This window comes from Zalophus californianus, chromosome X (assembly GCF_009762305.2).
Source record: "Zalophus californianus isolate mZalCal1 chromosome X, mZalCal1.pri.v2, whole genome shotgun sequence".
NCBI classification, from domain to species: domain Eukaryota; kingdom Metazoa; phylum Chordata; class Mammalia; order Carnivora; family Otariidae; genus Zalophus; species Zalophus californianus.
Window position 1 is genome coordinate 100,336,253 of NC_045612.1, and position 15,073 is coordinate 100,351,325.

The 15,073-nt window shown below is 38.3% G+C and overlaps 1 pseudogene; it reads left to right on the forward strand.

Annotated features, from left to right (window-relative positions):
- Positions 1–14,116, forward strand: part of LOC113930345 — a 129,029-nt pseudogene extending 114,913 nt beyond the window's left edge.
- Positions 14,117–15,073: the final 957 nt, after the last annotated feature.

Below are 15,073 nucleotides of genomic sequence, written 5' to 3' on the forward strand. Positions count from 1 at the left end.
CTAGTAACATCATTCGAAGTACCAAAGATGAGTTATCAGTTCTGAATTTGTATTATTTACGGTAGGGGAATTCTATTATCATCATCTGTCCTGAGGAATCATCTTGTCAAACCATCACAAAAATGAGTAGAAAATGGAAAAAGGACATTGTGGCTTGAATATATTTCAAATAAGATAGTTCGACGTGAATATATTTAAAGAAGTTCTTACTCAAAGCAAATAGGAACAAGGATTAAATCTGTGGTATGAGTTTGCAAAAGATGAAAGGGAAACTGAATTTGAAGGAGCAAAAAGACAGGTAGTAGTGTGACCTGGTGGGGAAGTCACTGGAGAGCTGTAGTTACATGTTCTTCTTACCAAGGTAGAGAATATTGGTCAGGCTCTTCAGAAAACACAAGTGGGAATTATCATTTGTGCATGAGGAAATTTGGAGACAGCAGTAACCATGAAGCTCCTGGCTGTAATTCTCTATACTGAGCTATATAACTACCTAGATTTTTTTTTTTTTTTTTTTTTTTTAATGTGAATGCCTGGGCCCCTCCTACAGAGCCTCTGATATATTTTGTTTGGCTGGTGTGGACCTGGGTACTGAGTCTCTACCAGGAATTCTAATAAGAATTCCTGTTTTGAGAAGTTTTGAAAGGCTCTCGCTTGTACTTCTTGTTTTCCTTTTTTTGTTGTTTTTTTCATTTAATGGTGCAAAACACCAATGCTGATTTGACATGCATCCATATAAAACTTTTTCTCACAGATGTGTGAAACCAAAGGAACTGATGTAATCACTATGTGGAGCCTACTGTGTTAGTGTTAGAATATTTTCTTTTATACTCTAAAACACCTTTATTATGTTGTCTGGTGAGGTAGATTGACAAGAAGACAGAGGTGCCCAATTTCAGTGAAACCTTGAGCCAGTCAGGTCTGTCATGTGATGACTTCCAAACATAGTAGAGCTTTGACCGTGCTGAAGAGCCTCTTGGTAGCCTGGCTGGAGCCAGCAGCTTGGAGAAGGGACGCAACGGTGCACCCGTGGCACTCTCTTGCTGGTCCAGGCGCCTGTGCTTTTTGTTTTTGTTTTCAACTTGGCTTTTGGTTTTTGCTAGGTTGTGCAACTGTAGAAGATTTCCGTTTTTCTCATGATTGTATGTGAAAGGTCATTGGCAGTTCTCGATGATTTATGCCTACAAAAGTTGTCTGTACCCCTCCTCTAGGCACTCTGAAAATACCACCCCAAAATCTATTAAATCTATTATGTTAACCTTAAAAATAAAACTGTCAGTTATTTTACCAGCAAAAATGGGTTTATTCGGCAATAACAGATTTTGTAATTCGGGACATGCATGCTAAGGTACAGCCATAGGCAAGTCCAGACAAAGCAGAGGAATGTTATTTTATGGGGAAGAGGGAGGAGGTTGGGATTGTTTAGAACAAAAGTCGAGCTGTTGAAAGGTAGCTGGTATCTTGTGGGAGATGGAATGTACATCTTTTCCCTGTTGGGGCCTCCAACTGATGCTTCTTTCTTGCTGAGGATTCTTCTGTTGAGGCCCGTAAGTAATTGATAATTTTTCCTGTAATTGACCTTGATCGGTATGGTCCCCCCTTCTAGCCTTGGACTCTAGTGAAGTTTCCCTTTATTTTCACAATTGTGATAAAAATAAGACCTAAGAGGACTCATGAGTTAGAAGAGTAGAGAATAACTTGCAGACTATGAGTTAGACACCTGAATTTATAAGACCGTTGATAGCCTGAATAGTCATTCACACCGAAATGTGAAATAATTAACTTCATTCTTTTTCTTTCTAACATGGATCCTTCATTGCCCAAATTGGGATTTGGAATGGGAGCGGGTAGAAGAGAAGTGTTCTTAGCACAGAGGTGACAAACTGGGAGGTAATAGGGAAAATTAAGCCCAAAGGTGTGTTTTGTTTGACATGTAGTGTCAAAAAAGGAGAGGAGATTCCCTAGAAATGGACCTATAATTCTTGAGAGCCGCAATACCCTCTGTAATACTGGAATACTATATAACACTATTCCTTATTCTGTTTCCTAAATCCTATTTCCTTTTGCAACCATAAGGCATTTTTGTTTGTTTCACCAGGTTCAGAGCTTGGAAACAGAATAGACATACTCTACCTTATTGTTGTGATGTGGGAAGTTTGAGGAGAGGGGAAGCTCTGTGGTAAAGGAGACTTTGATAAAAGTTAGGATTCTGATCTATGTAGGTAGTTTTTATGTAGTCGAAGAAAAATTGACTTGCCTTTTTGCATTGGTGTTAGGACTACACCAAAAAGAGAAGGGGGGGTAGCTAGTTCTCCTATTTCTTTGATTTCCTTCCTCTTTTAGCCTTCTCCTTTCTTCCTTAAACCTCGTTATCACTCCTCTCAGAAATAAAATTAGTGTTCTGAATACTGTAGGGCAATTACATAACTATATGAATGGGCTTCTTTGGAATGGCTTCATTCCTTTGCCACAATTTTGTCGCATTAGGCCCGTGGGGAAATATGTTCCAAGTTTCATTATGCCAATTTTCAATTCAATTTTCAGATATATCTTGTATAAATTTTGGACTGCTTGCACTTTATTTTACAACATAACTTCTATGTTTAAAAATTTTGTGGCTCGTTTAAAATTAGGGTTGTGAGATGATACAAGGACGATCTGCTATGGTTATTACAGTTCTCAACTGCAGTGGTTCTCAAACTTAAGTGTGTGTCAGAATTCTCTGGAGGGCTTAAAACACAGATCGATGCACCTCACCTTCAGTTTCTGATTGAGTAGTTGTAGAGTGAATTGTGAGAAGCGGCATTTCTCACAGGTTCCCAAGTGCTGCTGATCCTGCTGTTCTAAGGACTACACTTTGAGAAACGCTACTCTATTACAAAAGTTAGGAAGGAATTGGTGAGCAATCACTGGTTGGTTAAAAACACGAAGGAGTGAGAAATTCTTGGTTCTAGGAAACAAAGAACCATACAGGACTGTTCAGAGCTATTGGAGATGGAGTTGATCCTACAGTATGCGTCCCTGTGACATGAAGATGAGTGGTTCTTTAATCCTAGCTGTTTGACCCCTCTCTGAACACTGAAAGGAGAGGGCCAAGGCAGTTGAAATGACTGAAGCCTTCTATAGACATGAGTATTTAACTGGAGCTTGATCATAAATTCTGTGTATCCTTTGTATATCTTCTCTTTTAAATTACTATTTAAATCCAACAGAACTAATCTTATATGAGGCCTATGTGTGTGTATTTTATGTCACAGATGAACAGGTGATATTACAGATGGTTAAGTTCTTGGTTAAGCTGTTTGCCCAAACCAATGTTTTCCTTTGCTCTTCTGCTTTGTCAGGAGTGTAGCAGAGCTTCCCTCTGCCCCAAACCCCTCAAGCACACACTCAGTCACTAAAGGTAGATAACTATAGAATGTATACTTAACACATCGTAAATTCTTGAAAAGAAAGACCACCAGCCAGAATTATTTGAACTAATATTTTGCTGTCTACCACAATATGACATTCTTTTTCTTCATTAAATTGTCCTCTATTGAATTTGAATAGTTTGTAAGCTTATACTTCTTGGAACATTTATTCCGTGTACTTTTAATACACTTTGATCAAATAAGTTTGGGGCACATGGGTTAAACGATGTTAGCAAATTTCTTAATGCTTCATTTCTGAGAAATTTTATTAGGCTTAAGTACATAATAGCAAATTCAAGAGAAGACTGAAGTTTTTCAAACTTACTTTATCGTGGACTTTTTTTTGAGAAGTTTTTTGTGGATTATTGTTTCATGGCGCTTAATCTGGGAAATAGAAAGTAGAAAGTCTAAGTGTGTATGAATGAAAATACATCAACCCAGGGATTGATTGGTTTATTCCAGCTGACTTGTCTATCTGGTTTGAAACATCCTTGCCTTCTACACTACTCAGTGTTTTCTCTAGCAGGCTGTAAGGCCTTAGTCCCTGATGGTAATCATCCTGGTTATAAGAGGGTCCTCCTGATATTTTTTTAAATAGCGTATAGTTTCTGTAATGATTTGTGGAGAATGTTCTAAAAATAATTGACAGACTATAGCCCAAATAAAAAAATCACCTAAGTAACCCTCATCTAAACTGTTAGTACTGATGTGTGTGCATTCATATATATTTACACATATATACATGAACATGTGTGTAGACACAAGGTATAATATATATGTGCATTCTATTTCAACAGGATAAAAGTGATTTGTATTTATGATATGTGATATATAAGTAAGTGTGGTAAAACATGTGAGTATAAACCTAACATGCATCCTGTTGTGTAATGATTTTGTCCATCAGTGTAATATAAACATCACCCCATCATTATATTTTCTTTGATAATACCTGTTTCAATGAGATGTAGGTGGCATATTAGGGTCACCCAGGTGGGATCCAGAAAGGGCTACCCATGCCCCCAGAGTCTTTGAAACTACTGTGCAGTATATTGTGGGGAGAGTTGAGGTGAGATCTCACCTCCAGCCATGAAAAGATGTTTTTCATAAAATGTGTCTCATAAATGTGGTTTCTACCCTGACTTGGTTACATAATTATGTGAATCATTTAAATCTTGTTAAAAATTTGTTGCTGTTTCTAAAGGACAGACAAGGACTGGATTGATTCCTGGTCAGTCAGAAAGACATATGGAAGGAAATATTCAAATAGATCTAGAAGACTGTGCAAAACAAAACTTTACTGGATGAGAAGAAGGAATATATACCATCCTGGGGATGTGGCCTCAGAGAGACAGGGGAAAAAGTGAATGCTGCAGTATGAGAAACAAGGGTATTGAACTGGAATAAGCATTGAGGGTGTAGATGCAGTAGTACATGGGGTGGACTGAGAGAACTCAGTATGGACATGACACTACAGTGTTGGTCAAGTGATTGGAACCGGAGGGTATTTTTATCATTCCATACATTGTTTTAAACGTCGTATTTATTTGACAGAGACAGAGAGCGAGCACAGCAGGGGGAGCAGCAAGCAGAGGGAGAGGGAGAAGCAGGCTCCCCGCTGAGCAGGGAGCCCAATGCAGGGCTTGATCCCGGGACTCTGGGATCACGACCTGAGCCGAAGGCAGACGCCCAAAACCCGAGCCACTCAGGCGCCCCCATTCCATACATTTCAATGAGAAAGCAAAGTGAATTTGAGAATTGACCTGCAATATAAAAAATAAAACATTCCATAGCTTTAATAGATAACTTGCTCCTGATAAAATGATTGTATTAAGTCTATTCTCCTGTCTATATATTATGACATGAGAGATTTTAAAACTAAGAAGCAGGCTTGACAGTGTTTGTCATGGCCTAAGTCATATACAATGTAAAATATATTATTAGTTAGCCTTTATGAAGCACGAAAAAATCTCTAAATGTATTTTCTCAAATTTATGCATGGCAAATTACTGAGGTCATATAACTATAGGTTTGGGAATAGGCTGGTTTTGAATCACAAATGGAACTCTCTTATGAAGAAAATTTCCAGAATGAACCCCATGAAAAATACATTATTAATTATAGCTAGTCAAATGTGAGAAATGCTTACTTTATTTCATAGAAATGCTTGTTTTTGTTTTAAGATTTTATTTTACTTGAGAGAGAGAGAGAGAAAGAGCACACAAGCAGGGGGAGTGGGAGAGGGAGAAGCAGGCTCCCCACAGATCAGGGAGCCCGACTCGGGCCTCGATCCCAGGCCCCCAGGATCATGACCTGAGCTGAAGGCGGACGCTTAGCAGACTGAGCCACCCATGTGCCCCAAAATTCATATTTTGTGATAGAGTAGCTATTCTCTAACACTTTAAGTCAATTACAGTTTGGTTCAGATTAATGGTCATATTACAGATTCTTAAAGTTTTTGATTAAAATTGTAGTTATCAAACAATTTATTCACTGAATCAAAACAGCATCAATATTTTTTTAAATTGATGGACATTTGAACAAATCAAGTTAAAAAATTAAAAATCTGTATCTTGGGTGTACTTTAATTAGATACAGAGGGATAAGGCAGGGTCTGTTAATATATAGAATAAATCATGCTTTTATTGTGTGTTTTCTTCCCATTCCTAAGGACCAAAACTTAAATGTAACTGCCATTTGGTAGTAGTAATTATTTTTCAGAAAAAATAAATCAATATTTTTTTTAAGATTTTGTTTATTTATTTGACACAGAGAGACATAGCGAGAGAAGGAACACAAGCAGGGGGAGTGGGAGAGGGAGAAGCAGGCTTCCCCCTGAGCAGGGAGCCCGATGTGGGGCTCCATCCCAGGACCCTGGGATCATGACCTGAGCCAAAGGCAGACGCTTAACGACTGATCCACCCAGGTGCCCCAATATTTCTAATTCACTCTCTTGCTATTTCCCTAATTTTTCATCCCGTCTAATATTAGACAATATTTACATTAAAATCAATGAGGAAATTGCATTCAAGATGTCCATGGGAGTTTTCTGAGAAATGGAATAGAACTTTTATTTTTAATTAAACCAGATTTGTCTGTGAAAATCATAAGTACTAATAGCTAAAATTTTACCAATATTTATGGAATATATAACAAACACATGATAAGAGTCCTTTGAAATATTCCCTTAAATGACATTGTTATCAAGTCAATGAATATTCTTGACAATTACTGCAATTGTAGATTTTTTTTCTTTTATCAGGGCAATTTTTTTTTTTTAAGATGAATAAAGATGCTCATCTGTTTTGTTTTCACTTAGGTCTGGAGGGTGCGCAGTAAGTTATGGGCTTACTTAAATCACATGCTCATACTATTAGATGCTTATATCAGTCTTATGGTGAGAGTTGATTTGCTGAGTAGGCTGATTAAACCCCAGTGATATCAGTTAACTAGGGAACTTTGAAGTCTCCCTTCTTATCCCCACCAACTCCCCACAAAGAAATGCTGTTTCCTCTACATCCCTTTAAAAAAACAACAACCCCCCCCAAAACCTATCATATCTTGTCATTGGTTCCGAATTGTTACTTCCATATTCCTGCTTTTCCATGCTTTTCCCTGTCTTACTCCTTTCACATAATTTTTACTCCTTTAAACCCACTCTAATATACTAGTGGAGTGTCTTTTATTTCTTAGTGGAATTTTGTTTGAGTTCAGAGGTCATGTATAGAGGAACAGAATGGCATGGCATTAAAGCCAAAATAACATCGAGGTTTCATTACATAACTGCTTTATAACCTCAATAAATAGGGTACCTACCGAACATTCACAGTATGCCTCTTAGCAAACGGAGACGAGCATTCTGGAGGTGATGCATAACTAACTCCAAACTAGGAATCAGGAAATCTGGCAGGTCTGTGTTCTAATTTGGTTCTACTGTTCAAATCACTGATTTTTAGCTAGTATCCGAAGCATGCCATTCTCATCTCTAAATGAGTATGGTATGCCTAAAGATGAAAGAAGATCTTTGGGAGCCTGGGTGAGATAGGTATGGGCAAAAGAAATGGGAAATAACATGTTTTAGATCTATTTTTGAGGAGTATACTCAAAAGTCTTTTACTATGAAGAGTGCATGTTTAAGAAAACAAATTATAAACCACTTTTCCTGAATTCCTGCAAACACACACACACACACACACACACACACTTGAGAAGTCAATCGGCTATGGGCTGTGCTTTTATCATGCTGGCACCATCCATTCCCTTTTGATGAAGCAACATGTAAATATTTTGTCTTTCAAAGTCCTTACAGGCAGTCTGATTGAAAGGAAGGCAAGTCGTCGTAGATCGAACTTTGGGTCACCCTGTAGAGTCGAGTCAGAAAAATATGAAAGTGTTTCACCTATTTTGTTTTTAGGTTTTCATTTTGAGGGGAAAAGTGCTAACTATGAAGGGATTCAGGAAGTACCTTCTATTTTGTGCAAAATAAACTCCATGTGGCAGATGCTGGGATGTTTTGCCAGGGTCCCCGTGTTCTAGAAGGATGTTTTACCCAAACTGAGGAACCACTGTTGGTAGATAGCCCTCAGCTGTCAGCTCCATTCACGGACTGCCTCGACTGCAGAGAAGTACCTCGGGTCCTGCTACTCTCTAGGTTTGACCTCCTTCAGAGACTGATCTGTGAGGGCACGTAAAAGCCTTTTTATCTCAGAAGTATTTGAGAAGACTCTGTAGAGTCTTTCTAGCTCCAGGGCATTCTGTAGGGTTGGCAGAAGCTGCTGTTGGGCTCAGAGTGGAGAGAGTTTGTCTCTGTGCATGCCTGCTTCTTCCCTGTTCTCTCTGTAGGTGTTGAACCCGAGCACCCTCCTGAATACACAACCCAAACTCCCTTTCACAGTTGGATTCCCAGTGACCCCATCTCCAATAATAAAAGTAGATAACTCAATCAGTTTTCTATTCCAAAATCAATTAACTTTAGGCCTGAGACAAAAATGAGTAAGTAGACTTGACTAAAAATTTGAATCCTCTGTTTTGTACCAGACCAGTCCATTGTACGCTTTGCCATCAGACGCATCACTATTACGATGCAGAGGAAATAGTAAAGTGAGATGGTGTAGTCTTGTAATGTACATGGTTATTACCAGTTATGTTTCCTCATTGACCCAGGATTGACCCTTGCCTCCTAAAAGCATTTTTTTTTTTTTTTACTGAACATTTCTTAGATTGAGAGGTTTTTGTCATCAAGAGACCCTGTAGATAGAACGCACATCACTCTCTATAGGGGCTTATTAACTACCTCCCTTTTAATTCTTTCCCATCCTACCTCTCAAAGCATTAATTTATTTCGTTATGCACCACTATCTTTTAAAATTTTTTAAATAGTAGAAGATCTGCATTTTAATTAGGTATAATCTACTTTTAAAGTCAGTTGAAAAATTTTCTAGGATGAAACATCTATAATATCCAAAGGTGTCTGGCCTAGGGCAGAAAGAGTGAGAGTGCACATCTGTATTATTGCTATCATCAGAAAATGAAGTCCTATTGAAAGCATGTTCATAATGTGCTCTACTCTCTAGGAAGCAAAGGTTTATATCCTGGAAAACTACTAGCATTTCTTATAGGCAATAAAAGTTTCATGACAGCCCAGACCTGAGATATTAAGCATATGCTCAGACATCTTAAAATGTTATTACTGATTCATCTATAGTTATAAATAACTTTCATTGGCCCTGCTTGCCTAAACAAATATGGTAATTTATGGTTTGTGTTTTTGATACAAATATGGCCCTCTGCCTTTTCTCTAAAAGTAAAGTTACTCTTGGCTACCATATAATTTTACAATAATGAATATTAAGGAGATAGGATGAAGAAAGTGCCCAGAAGTAGAAATATCACTGTAAAAAAAAAAAAAAAACCCTCATCTTCAGAGTTTAATCTTAATTGCTAAATATGACATAAAACGTTAACATATTTCTTAAATCCTATTAAGTGAATTGACGTTAAAAGGTAAAATCAAGCTCTTTACCAAATGAAATACATTTTCATTATTTAGACATAAATTGTCGAAGTTAAAGTTAGACAAAATCTCGCCATCAAAAAGATGAATAGGATGGGGTAACAATAAAAACTCAATGAGAGCAGGAATAAAAATGAAGAAAAAATTGTGGAGTTTGTTTCATTAAAAATTACTTAAGGGGTGCCTGAGTGGCTCAGTCATTTAAGCTTCCGACTCTTGATTTTGGCTCAGGTCATGATCTAGGGGTTGAGATCCAATCCTGATTGGGCTCCGCATTGGGTATGGAGCCTGCTTAAAATTCTCTCTCTGCCTCTTCCTCTGACCCTACCCCCCCCCCTCCATCTCTAAGAAAAAAAAATTAAGTTGTATTTGATTGGCCAGTAAACATTCAAAAGTCATGTGCCAAGTACAAAAGATTGCAGATGTAGGGAGGTGTTCTGAAGATTTGTTTATAAGAAACATAAATATGAGTAATTGAATTTTTGTTTATTCAATCAAATACAAAGCACTTATTTTTAAGATTTTATTTATTGTCAGAGAGAGAGAGAGAGAATGAGCGAGTGCACAAGCAGGGGGAGAGGCAGGCAGAGGGAGAAGCAGGCTCCCCGCCAAGCAGGGAGCACGATGTGGGACTCGATCCCAGGACCCCAGGATCATGACACAAGACAAAGGTAGACGCTTAACCACCTGAGCCACCCAGGCATTCCTACAGTACACTTATAAAAGCAAGTGATAAATTTCTGAACACACTGTCGAAATTGGGGAAGAATCAACATGTGACGTGTGTATGTAAAGAATGCAATACCAAGTGTGGTGTGTGAGAGATTGTCTAGAAGTAATCGTGGACAATGTACAGGTACTGAGGTTAAGAGTGCTGCAATACTATTTTCTTTGGTCTATACCTAGTTTCAATTTTCAAAGAAATATGGATTCTCATGCTATCATTAAGAAATTTAAAAAAAATAAATTGAAAAAATTTTATCCTTCAAATTTAACTTCCTTTCTTCTAAAGCCATGTGCTTTGTAATGAAGGTAAAGCCATGTCAAGAACTGACCCCTCTGAGTGCAGCCCACCTTTAGGTCTGGCCTTAAACTCTAATGAGGAAAGTATGTACCCACACATTTTCTAATGAGTGACAAAGGATTCTCAGTAGTGTTTCCGTGTGAGGATAGGATTTTTCCCAGCCTTTCTCCAGAAATTTGTTTTCCTGAGCCTTATATCATGAGGACAAACAGTTGTAACACAGGAAAAATGTGTTATAAGCCGCCTGAGAGAATTCAAGTTTAAAAATGAACATAAAAATGTTACACGTATGCAAGATCTATAGCCACATGGTAGACCTTTCTGGGAGCCAGGTTCAGAACATGCTCTAATTCTGTGTGCCTGCTGCTGATGAGTCGCTCTTGAATATAAAACAGTTTATATGCCTAGTATACTTGATCAAAATCCTATGAGTCATGTTCCAAGAAATGAGCTTGAGAACCAGTAAGTTCTCAAATTGGCAATTTCAGCGCATGATTTGGTGTAGTGACGTTCATATTAACCTTGCTAGGAAGTCTGAGCATTAGCTATTCAAACAAATACTACTCTGTATTGTTCACTGGCATTTCCCAGTGTTTTAGTATTCACTATTGGCTATGTTTCTTTTTAAAGTTAATACTTTTATTTATTAATCATGTTTTATAAGTCCCTACAGGGTAAAGAAAATGTAGAGCATTGGAATTATCTGTTAGGAGTAATTTATGATTGTAGGAGTTTATGAACGTTCTAGGGAAATCTTATTTCTTGTTCTCAGATCTAAAAGATTAATATGTATTGTGAATTTGGAAATTCTCAACAAGCAGCAACTCACAGAAATGGTGTGGTGGGTAGAGAAAGCAAGGTTGTAGTTGCCAGACCCTGTGATAACCTTTTACACATCCACCAGATAGCCTGTGACTTGTGCTTTCAGTAAATACTGTCTCAGTCTTTGGTACATAAAACTGTTACATTAGGGGTGCCTGGGTGGCTCAGTCAGTTGGGCATCTGCCTTCGGCTTGGGTCATGATCCCAGAGTCCTGGGATCGAGCCCCACATCAGGCTCCCTGATCAGTGGGAACCTACTTCTCCCTCTCCCACTCCCCCTGCTTGTGTTCCCTCTCTCACTGTCTCTCTCTGCCAAATAAGTAACTAAAATCTTCAAAAAAAAAAAAAACCTGTTACATTAAACCATTAACTTTAAAAGATAGAACTTGATGCGTGAGTTCTGAGATTTGTTTTGCTCTGATTCTTGAACTTGTGGAGTTAGGGATCCTTTGTGAGTAGGCAGAATTACGGTAGAGTAGCAGTTGTCAGGTATTTTGATATACCTACATGCCCTTTAAGTTCACCCCTGCTGTTCAAGTTGTCTTAAAATAACGGGGGGTTTGAAATTAATTCTCCTGGTTTAGGCTGAGTGCTGGGGAGAGCAGGTAATAAGTTACGATTTTTAGGAGCAAAAAATATTTCCACAATTACCTACAGTGGTTGGATAAACCTGGCAAAAGGCTAGTTTTGGGAATGTGTGACTCTGTGGCAGTAAAACCAAGGAATTTCTAACATGAGGTGCAGGCTTAGCCTTAAAGATAGTTTGCAAATGAAGTTTGCCTCTCTACCATCTTAGATTTCCTTTTAAGTTTCAGAAAATTAGTGTATTAGAAATAGATATTTTTGACAATTTATAAAGGAAATCAAAACAGTGCATGTGTAGCTGCAAAATGTCACCTCCTCATTCTGGTCTATTTCAGTATGTGGCCTGTGTTGTCCAGAGAAAGACAATGTAATTAATCACAGGGTAAAATTTAGGGTTTATTATGCAGACCAAATTATCCTGTTCCTGCTTCCTAAGATATCCTATAGCCTTGGTCTTCTTCCTTGTTAGCATAGGTTTCAGTGTTCTGTGTGTGTTTTGGGGATCCACAATGTGGTGATTAACTTAGGTCTGATTTCCCTCATTCACTGATTCTTCTCCTTCCACAAGAAATAAAAACCATCCTGGGGTGCCTGAGTGGCTCAGTTGGTTAAGCATCTGCCTTCGGCTCAGGTCATGATCCCAGAGTCCTGGGATCAAGCTCTGCATCAGGCTCCTTGCTCAGCAAGGGAGCCTGCTTCTCCCTCTGCCTCTGCCCCTGTTCATGTGCTCTCTCACTCACTCTCTCAAATAAGTAAATAAAATCTTTAAAAAAAAAAAAAAGAAATAAAAATTATCCATTTCAACTCTGTATTTGGAATAACATCCCTTCTACTGCTCTTAGCCTATTCCTGGTTAAAGTTTTGAGTACAATTTATCATAATTACTATGACTGTTAATAAAAATTGGGTGATTTTTATGGTATATCATACAGATGGCTGCTAACATTGTGTAAACCTGTACCTATATCTCTTTAGGAAATAAGTTGCCTCAAACAAGCATTTAAATATTATGATTATTCACATTCATAGCATTATTCATAATAGCTAAAACATGGGAGCAACCCATTTGGCCATTGAAAGATGAATGGATGAGCAAAACGTGGTGAGGGCATATTTGCATTTGCAGTGGAATATTATTCAGTCCTAAAAAGGAAGGGAATTCTGACACATGCTACAGCATGGATTAACTTTGAGGACCTCTGAGGTGAAATTAGCTAATTACAAAAGGTCAATACTGTATTCTACTTCAGTCATGAACCTTGAGTAGTCACAGTCCTAGAGACGAAGTCGAATGGTGATTGTGGGGGGCCGGGGAGAGGAGGGAATGGAGAACTCTTTACTGGGTATAGAGTTTCAGTTTTGCAAAATGAAAAAAGCTGTCGTGCTGACTGCCCAATATGAATGGACTTCATACCCGTGAATTGCACACTCAACAGTGGTTAAGAGAGTACATCTTAGGTAGATTTTTACCACAACAAAAAGTTTAAAAATTATGATTGTAACACAGGGAAGCATTATTTTTTCACCTCTCTAAAATTTTGCCTTTTAAATGCAAAAATGAACAGAAGTTTTTTGAACTCAGTGCTTTCCAATGTAGCCATCTCTTCTCTGGTGCTAATTGTCAGGACTGAAAACAGCGCAAATCTATTATTTGGGGATGGGGCCACGTGAAAGTTTGTCGTAGCACCATAAAGATGCCGTTTAACACTCGGAGACCAAAAGGTACTTGTTCCTGATGGCAGACTGAGCGTACGCTTCTCATTTCTGTGATAATGTGAATGTTTGGAAAGCGCAGAAGTACTTGTCTCCTCTGAATTTGAGCCGAGTAGTGGGGAAGCTTCATTTGATTTGTTGGACTTGGATTTATCCTTGGAGGCAGCACAGCAGCTTCTGCAGGTACAAAATGGGCTTTGTATTTAAATGTGCTGCCTGGAACACACTCCCATCTGTTTTCCGTAGTCTACACAAAGCATTAGTTCATTTCCGGGAGTTCAAAACTTCTAATTCGAAAGGTTAAATTCACACACGCACAAGCCCAGGGGGATTCGAATCCCTGTTTTAGAAGATGCGTGTCCTTTGGCACTGCGAGCGAGACTCGCTATCTGTGCATTATCTGGCTGCAGAGCCATTAATTACCCTGGTGCTTCCCTTCTCCATGAACTTGTTCCCGTCCGTCTTTGTCCTGATGTGAGAGCACAAAGAGATGAGCACGTCCCAGGTCTGAGAATGGAGACATCTGGAGCTGATGATAAGGAAGCTCCTTGAACCTAGGAGTTCAGTGTCTCTTTCTTTTTTTTTTCTGGTCCCTTTACACTTTATAGCCTTCCTGAAATCTTCACTTTTAAAAACAACTCGTTATTGGGGGAACTGTCTGTGAGCCTGCTTCCTGGCTACAGATTGGGTACTTACCTTCCCAAATGTTCTGGGATAAATTCCATTTTAAATGTTCATTCCCGCTGTCAGGCCATGCTTCTAGATGTGGGGTTTAGAAAATAGGTTTCCTGGAGCTGAACGGCTCCATTTAAGCTTTATTTTGATAAAGTCAGATCTTCACGTATCTGAAAGCTTACCACTTGAGTTTCTCTACAGTTAAGTATTAGTATAAATGTTTCATTATATTTTTCGTGTGCTTGTTACTTAAAAAAACAACAACAACTTCAGAGTAAAAGCTTTCTGTAGTCAAGGAAGCTGTACCCCGCTTCTCAGGAAATTTCCTGAGCTGCCTGGGTCGGGGAATAGTGGCTTAAGAAATACTCAATAATTGTAATTTACTGTAGACAATTGTTTTCATGCTACCTCACCCCAAGTTTAAGTAAATTTTGGTCTACAGGGTAAAGCTCCATCAGCAAGTTGTGGCTCATGGCTTCTCACATTGATGATGAGTTGATAGCTATGGTCATCTATGCTAGGAATATATTGCAAAAAAAAAAAAAAAAAACATAGTTTTGAAGCTCTTCAGGAAAAAAAGCAAATAAAATTTTCTTAAACTGATAAAAGCAAAATTAAGTGTATGAACTCAGTAACTGAGGAGTGAGAATTTCATACTGAGTTATTAGGAGAAAACATGTATATACCTGGATTTCGAAAATAAGCAAAAATGCAAAACACTTAAACTAGGCTGGACTTTTCCTACTGAGGAAAATGTAATTTATGTGCGTTTGGTATCAGCTTTGTCACAGTATAAGAAGTAGACGAAAAGGACTGAGGTAAAAATACTGCCTT